Source organism: Opisthorchis viverrini (genome assembly GCF_000715545.1).
Source record: "Opisthorchis viverrini unplaced genomic scaffold opera_v5_73, whole genome shotgun sequence".
NCBI classification, from domain to species: domain Eukaryota; kingdom Metazoa; phylum Platyhelminthes; class Trematoda; order Opisthorchiida; family Opisthorchiidae; genus Opisthorchis; species Opisthorchis viverrini.
Window position 1 is genome coordinate 602306 of NW_008751729.1, and position 7745 is coordinate 610050.

At 45.5% G+C, this 7745-nt stretch overlaps 1 protein-coding gene across 1 annotated transcript in view; it reads left to right on the forward strand.

The window, feature by feature from the left end:
• T265_13511 (hypothetical protein) overlaps positions 1-7745 on the forward strand; it is a gene marked incomplete at both ends in the record, with an annotated part of 37955 nt that overhangs the window by 1230 nt on the left and 28980 nt on the right. The gene's annotated exons all lie outside the window — the stretch shown is intronic.

The window sequence follows — 7745 nt, forward strand, 5'->3', positions numbered from 1 at the left end:
TCCAGAAGGTTAAATGCTGTTCCCGGAGATTAATTGCTTGCCCATTTTTCGTTTCAAAATCCTTGTCGCGTGAAGTGGATCTTAAGAAAATGAAAAATGGAGCGACTACCAATTAAACTTGTTTCAGTGATGCCAGTGAATAAAATGCAATTTGGCAATGGTGATTTCGTAAATTCATGGCGGGCGCATTATCAACGCTTGGAGTTTTGAGTATGGAGCGCCGTCGTCGGCCATTGTATTACGTTGCCGTGCATAGGTGAGGCCTCATAATCTGCGTCGCGAATAGGGGCCGTCGTTGCTCATTGGATTGGGCTGCCGCGCATATGTGGAGAACCTTAATTAGAGTCGCACATAGACACGGATCCAGGAGCTAAAGTAGGTGGTCGAGGTGAGTGACAGCGACTACCGTCATCGTGGTGACCGCTTCGTGGTTGGTGATCACCACCTATAGAACGTCATAGTTATAATAGGAAAGACGCCCACAGCATTCTGGTAACACTGTATTATCTATAAGCTAGTTATGCATATCTGGGAAATGGGATCGTCCACAGATGTCCCTCGCACTGGCACTGCAAGTTTGTGCTGTAATCTAACTTTATTGCAAATAATGGAACATGAGACCCATGGGGAAAATGTGTTGTGAGCAGGTTCACCATCCAACAATATCCCATTTGTTAAATCTGAGGTGTCTAGAGCAAACAAAGGCCTGTGGCTGATCCTATAGGGTGGCATTTGCAGTAAATACTCTTAAGATGTTATTTTTATTCTTCAGGAACACCGAAGAACGCCAAAATATGCTAAAGTGCGATTTCGTGTTTTACGGCGCTTAAACCGGCATAAAATCCAAATCGGCGATGGTCAATGACCTTGACATTTCGCTCACTTAAACAAAATGCTACGTGCAACATGTCACGGGAAGGTGCAAATTGACTAGACTAATTCCCCATTAAAATAGCAACTACGTAAACCCTATAGCTTCGACGAACTCAATTTGGGTGTGTCAACAGCTTGCGGCGCATTATCGGCAGCACAAAGTCAGCTTTCGAATTTGATGCTTCCCTGCAGTAGAGGTGGTCTGATGGAGGAATTGCGCCGGTTCCAATCCTTGGATGTTTAGAATCCTTGAGGTGGCTACTACAATAATGTATATTCTCAAAAGGATATGGATGTCGGGTTGCCATTGGGTTTGGACAAGAGATGGGTCAGCGTTTTTTAGTTACCGACTTGTAGTTCTTTGTAATGGTTCATTCCTGCCTACCGTGGGTGGCAGTTACCGCTTAAGTTTTCAGCACTGAGCGTCTCGCAGGAACAATGTTCAGCCAAACACTGCATGATCCAGGCAGTCGGTGCTCCAGGTGTAATGTGACCAGCTGCTACAAGCTGAAAATTCCAGTTTACTCGGGGACCACAAAATAGCTGCAGTTGAATGCCTGGGAAATGACGCGGAAGACTGCACCCCGGTTAACGGCTCCATTGCAGTGCAATCATTATGAAATTGCCTAAGATTTCGTTAACGAAACACTAGGATGCAAATTTCCGCCGCGCACACCTGCAACCGGTCTCATGAGAATGATGGTTTACTCGTTTTTGTGTTTGGCTGGACACCCTCTTCCTGAAAAGTTTCAAACTTCGCGATCTCAAGTCGCTACTTGGCATTTAGGGTTGTTGCTCCTACATCATGGCTTATTAGATACTACTAACCCTGCCATAAACAAAACTGATGACAGCTGTTTGTCCTACCTCAACCACGATCTGGAATGGGAAAGTAGCTTTTGGCTTCCTACACTTAATAAACCTGCTTATGGCCAGGCACCTCTGTTTACGAGGGGTTGGTTAACTAGCAATTCAATCCCAAGAAACTGATGACAGCTGTTTGTCCTACCTCAACCACGATCTGGAATGGGAAAGTAGCTTTTGGCTTCCTACACCTAATAAACCTGCTTATGGCCAGGCACCTCTGTTTACGAGGGGTTGGTTAACTAGCAATTCAATCCCAAGAATCTGACTGTTTCAGAAATTATCACGTGGCAAAGGCAACAGACAACTTTACGTGACATAGTGGTAACAGTAAACAAGGTGCGAGGTTGAGGATCCTCTAGGTTATTATTCAGTCGCCGTTCGTAGCTTGTTACTCCATTGGCATGAGGATACAGCTCGGGAGACAGCATACATGAACCTGGTTTTTCAATCCGGGATCCGCTTCTCGTCCCCTTATCACTTCTTCCCTACGTCTACATGAATAAACGATACGTTTATGTCAGGTAGTTTTTCCAGCTATGTGATGTTCACAACTTGCATTTTTAAGATGGTAATACACCGATCACGAAGGATATGGAACTAGAAATCTCAGTGTTCCTGAGGCAAGTCACATTACAAGAGAGCATCCGCTGTTACAGTGGGTGACTGAAAATTTAGGTCCATAAATATTAGGTTCAGTAGGTTCATTAGCTCCGCTTATGAATACCCAAAGGCCCATAGGATCGGTTCAGTAGGTCATTTACACTGGTCAAATATTTGAAGTGCGTACTGGAAAATGGGAGGATGCGGGAAGAGGCGTTACCAGTTTTGGTGATAGTTCGTAAGGGGTACGGTATTAACTAGATTTGCGGTGTCCATTAAAGTTCAGGGCAATCTATAAAAACGGATTAAAGGTGACTCTTGAGTATGCGGTTAAGAAATAATTGTGAGTAGAAGATGGTCGATGCCACACTTAAGGTAATGAGGCAGGAAACGTCAGTCACACAATATGACAGTTTATTTCACAGGATACAATTTTAGAGGGCAAAATTTTCTGTCAATAGGTTTAGCTGCCCGCAGATTTTGGGACAGTTTCCTCAGAAGTTGGCATCGCTGGTGGTGAAAAGACTGCTCGCAAGTCCCAAGTTGAATGAAGTCGTTGAAACCCACGTCAATACGGGGGAGCAGATTTAGCCACATGACTCGCGCAGAATAGAGGACATTCAGTGGAGTAGATTTCTGCAGTCAAGCAGAAGGAAGACAGGGGAGATTGAGAGAGAATAGAAGTAGCGCGGGCCACAGATGTTCTATTCCTTTAGTCATCCAACTGGATATGTTTCGGTATTAAACGGTTCACTGATCCGAGGTCGCCCCGATGTCAGTGCAATAACCACCCCCGTACGAGAAGTCCAGGAGTATTGTTACATAAAGTCGATTCAGGTTGCATATGAGTTCATGAGTGGGCGCACGGTTTGCTTGTGGTCACTGGAGAAAAGTTGATGGGCCAACCCATTATATCAGCTTGGCGGTTGAAGTTAACGTTCATTGATGATGAGGGCATGCATCCTTGTAAATATTCCTCATTCTCTGATATGATATATTCTCCCATATATATAGCATATGTGTGATTCTCTGAGGATATGTAGAGCAGAATGACACTGTCAGAAAGTAAAGCCAACCTTTACATTTAACCGCGGGCCTTTCGCCTATCTCGCCTATTCACCGTGACTGTGAGACCCTTGTCTATGTGCGGCGCTAATTCACGCAACATTTATACACGATAGTCGAATCTGATGCCTATGAACAGTCCTTCATACTCACGGCTACATTCGTTGTCGTGTGCCTTGGCTGCTTATAGTAACTGCTGCTGCCGCACCTATGCACGCTGCCGGTTATGAGGCTTCAAATATGCATGATGATCTAATTCAGTGACCAAAAACGATACCCAATACCCATATATGTTCACGTCATCGCTCACCTCGGCTATCCGTCGTAACTGCAAGGTCCGCACCTTTGCGCACGACTTATTATAAGGCCCCAGCCACGCACGACCCAATGGCCGACGATAGCCCGTTAGATTCATAACGTCCGTCTAACAGGCGCACTGCTGAAAAATACCATGCCGCCTTTAAGAAATTACGTCTCTGCTTATTGGTTGCATTGGTACAAATGTGATTTGCAGCCACACCAGTTCTCGTTTTCGGGAAGCTGCCCTCATTCGACGGGGTCTCTGAAAGGAAGAATGGATAATCAATTGCAACTCATTCACAATCTTGTAGTATCATTGAAAACTCAATTGAACACAGCTGTATGAGAGTAAATCCCGTTGTCCACAATGCCCGATCAGTACTCACGCTGAGAGTGCAACGTTACTTTTGTGAAGGCAAATTTACTACTTGGAAATAGTGATGAACCCGCGCGTACACCGATGATGCGATAGCGAAATTCAGTTATCGTATGCAGTATTGGAAGCAGAGAAGTTAGGGGTAAAGCAAAGTGTACACAAGACGGTCGTAAGATTTAAGGGCCTCGTGTTTCTTCAGACGCGCATCCATGGATGCGGCCATAGCGGTGAACTAGAGATTATGTGGGTGTGTGGTGTCAAATATGCTCATGCAGAGCACTAAACCCCAACCACCTCACTTCTGCTTCACGATACTCATACTGTGTAACCTAATAGAACAAGTAGCTCCATCATGAACAGGAGGAGACGCGATTACCATGATGGTCTTACACGCATGACCTGTCCGATATTAAAATTTCGCCCATTTGTGTCACGCTTGTGGTTATGGTGGGACCTTATTTTCCGCGGTGCGTATTTTGCTCCTACTCGCTTCGTCCATAAGCCCACCACTTTTCCCGGTGACACCATGAAAGAGTCTATATCCCGGTGATTATGAAACCTTGCAGTGTATTCGGCAAATAGTGTGCTGACCGTCGCACAAAGATAATTAGTGGGTAAGATAAATTCTTTGCATTTGTCTGAAAAGACTCCTACGGGGAATAATAAAAAACTTTATCCTATACAGAACGCGAGTGGCTGCTCCCCTTCGAGTTTGTGCGGACAAAGAGATAACTTCCAAATCCACTACGGAAGAAAACATGTGAAGGAATGAAATTTACCCCAAAAATGTTCACCTTCATTGAGACATCTTGCTAAGTGATTGGTGGCCGTTAAAATATTAATTACGCGCCAATGGTGGACATTGAACGCGTTCAACTTGTTCAAGCAAAACTGTAGTTGTATGAAGAGATTTTGAGGGTTCGAATAAATGGCATCAAACATTCTGTTAACATTCCGTTTGTTCGAACTTCGGTTCCAGAGAGATTCGTTGTGTGCGCCTATGCATAGGCATTTGGACACTTCCCGGGTGTAGTGAATGTCGATGCGACACACACACAAGAGACCTTTTTGGGTATTTCTTTTTAAAGCAACTAATATCTGGCCTGCACACAAAAACGCTACACTCTTCTGATCGCAGATGGTTTGGATGCCGGCCATTTAGATGTCTACGGCTTTTTGGAAAGCGAAGACTCTGCCTCTGTGCGCAACCCATATGCCTAATTCAGGGAAACACTAGGCAAACAATATCAAGTGAAGTCTGGTTGTCGACAAAGTGGCTTCGCAAATGCTTGCGGCCTTTGTCACCCTCGGCTCCGACGCCGGTTTGTGCTTATTTTGCGTAGGTATTACGTATCGTGTGTGCGTTTTGACCAAACTCTGCGAACGGCCGACGAATACTCCATCGGATAGTTCGCCTCGACAATTCGATACAGTGGGCTTTCTCTTTGGTATAATACGAGCACAAATATTTTGACAAGACCTGATGTTTCTGCGCCGCAACCCTCGATTTGCTTCCCCATCCACCAAAAGTGATCGTCCAATTACGATCTACCGGAACAAATATAATACTTCACACGCTTTCTCAAGCCACCACCATGAAATCTCGTTGACTCGAGATACCACTTTGGCGGGTGGCAAATAATCTTCAGGCGCTTTAACCCTGGAAGGCCATGACCTCCTTTAGGCGGTGGATTGCTCACGGGCATATGTTATTTCACGACGGCTTGACGTCTGTGACTGGTGACCTGCTGTCAGTGGTTGAGGGTACGGCGTCTCAACCCAGATGGCGGTCCAGGGGGACCGAATCGGCTTTTTCTCTACTATGTGACCTACCGAATAATAGCAACCATAGCTTGTGTGCGTATTGTATAGCGTCGACTGTTGTGGTGGTGATCCTTGCCTGCTATGCTGTAGCGACCTTCAGCCTTGACCTTAAGTTGATTGCGTACATGATTTATTTATTATTTTCCGTCCGCTGTTATCGACGCAGATTACGTATAACTAGTTGCTTGGGCCTCGTGAACCGCTAATTAGGTGCATTCAAAAGTATGCTCTGACAGACGAAATGACTATCCTGACATGTTTCGTTGGTTACATTAGAGAACCCCGATACAATTTGCCACGAAACTTGCGTTTGTCATAATCATCCACACGCCTTACGTTCTTCGAACCTCGTACAAGTTGTCCGAAAAATGAATGTGTCCACCGTGATGATGAGCACCATTTAGACTCCAGAAAGCTAATTCAATCATTTCAGATGTGGGACTGCCTGCAAGGTTCGTACATTGCAAGTGACTGTCGTTTTATTGCGAGTCGCGATATCTTATTGTTGTCCCAATCGGCGGTGGTTGGTGACTTTGAAGATCAGCTCACTCAAATAATCGATGCATGCGGACAATTAGCAGAACTTACTATGCACAGATATTGCTCACAATGAGTCGGTAACCCTGGAATCCTCGTAGTTTCCAAGACAAATTCCGTTTTATGAAACAGGGCTTCTTAAGCGAAGAACGATTTAAATGCTTAATACGCGCAAATTTAGGAGAGCTCGACGGCTTAACCAAGCGAAAAATTAGTCCAAAACGATTTATCCCGGGAAATGTAATCTCACATCAGCTGGGATATGTACAATTTGACGTCCGTCAAATGCATAAGTTAACGTTGCAAGGCTTGTCCACACACCCGAAGATGTTCATCATCCATCCATTTTCTCCTCCCAGATTTTTCTCGGCCATCTACATATAAGTTTAGCAGGAAGTCGGCGTTTTTGGTTTCTGATGTTTGGAAATGGTCTTAATCCTATTTCCATGACTTTTTAATTACTGATCAACATATCGTTGCAGCCACCAGATAACACGCTGGTCAACCACCATCCTGGATTTCGTCGTCACCAACGAGAGACACTTCGTTGATCAGGTAACAATCAACGCTCCACTGGGACATAGTGACCACTGTGTGCTGACCTTTGATTTCATCCGCTATTGGACCGGAAACCCCGGACCTCAAACGTGGTTTCGAGACTTCTACCGTGCAGACTTCCCAGGAATGCGCACCTTTCTTGAACAAGTTACAATCAGACCAGTTCAAGTGGAAGAATTATATGGGACCATTGTCCAGAAAGTTCGCGAGGCTGACGCGGTGTTCGTCCCAAAAGACCAGCGCGTGCTCGGATGAGCCACAGGCCGCCAAAAAGGATGCGGTGACTTCTGGAAAAAAGGTCCCAACTCTTTTCAAAAAAGGATGCAGAAGAGGGGCCGGCATTTCGTAAAATGCGGAACCGCTGTAAATCCGAAATCCACAACTGGAACATACGAAAACGAGCCACCACCCTAGACCGACTATCGCCTGGCAGCTACGGGCCTATAAGCCTCACTAGCGTGCGTGCAAGGTGATGGAACGCATTCTGAAGTGAGCTTTCCCAGATCACCTTGCTTCCAGCAACCTGTTACCTCCAGCTGAACACGGATTCCTCCCAAACCGTTCTTGCGTAACAAACATACTCGTTTATATGGACAGCTTAACCCAAGCAAAGGACGAAGGACTCATATCGGATGCCATATTTTTCGACTTCTCAAAAGCACTCGATGGGGTCCCACACGTCCCGCTGCTCCACAAACTCGAGTCTTACGGGATTCAAGGGAAAATCCTTCGCTGGATCAAGGCG